We start from the raw sequence: 637 nt of genomic DNA, 5'->3' as shown, positions 1-637 counted from the left end.
ACCTCCCCCCCTTGACAGTGTATGTAGATAGCTGACAATTCGTCTCACATATTCATTAACTTGTACAGTATCCGGTGATAGAACTTTTACTGTGTTAGCTTCAAAATACGAGAATAAACACCACATCTCCATCACTAGCAATTTTCAGAAAAGCATGAAATATCCATCTCTATTTGTAGTTTGTAGCTTTAAAGATGATATGATTCCATTCCATGAATTGATTATCAGCACTTTGGGTCTTATGGGGAAAGTGTAATATAAGTATTGATAATTAGGTGGTCTGTCATTAAGATGACAGATCACCTATTATATTCGTCAGAATTTTCTTTATTTTTATTGCCAAATCTTTGTCCACCTCTATCTCAAAATCGGGCATGTCAATTTCCTTGATTTTCATGTCATGTATGGGCATCATTATGGACATGGGAATGGAAACTTTTCAAGGTTATCAAATCATGATGACGTCATCTAGGCGCCATTTTGTAAAATTAAATGATTGATCATATCATCGCAACTAATCATAAAAAATCATCCATATTTGCATCATATCAAGTTCAGGTGACAGGTCATCAGGACATATCATCAGAGGTCATGCAAAGGTCACGACGCGCACGTACGCGCGCGTCAAAATTTTAAA

The sequence above is a fragment of the Lytechinus pictus genome, chromosome 6 (genome assembly GCF_037042905.1).
Source record: "Lytechinus pictus isolate F3 Inbred chromosome 6, Lp3.0, whole genome shotgun sequence".
Classification (NCBI taxonomy): domain Eukaryota; kingdom Metazoa; phylum Echinodermata; class Echinoidea; order Temnopleuroida; family Toxopneustidae; genus Lytechinus; species Lytechinus pictus.
This window is presented reverse-complemented; position numbering follows the sequence as displayed.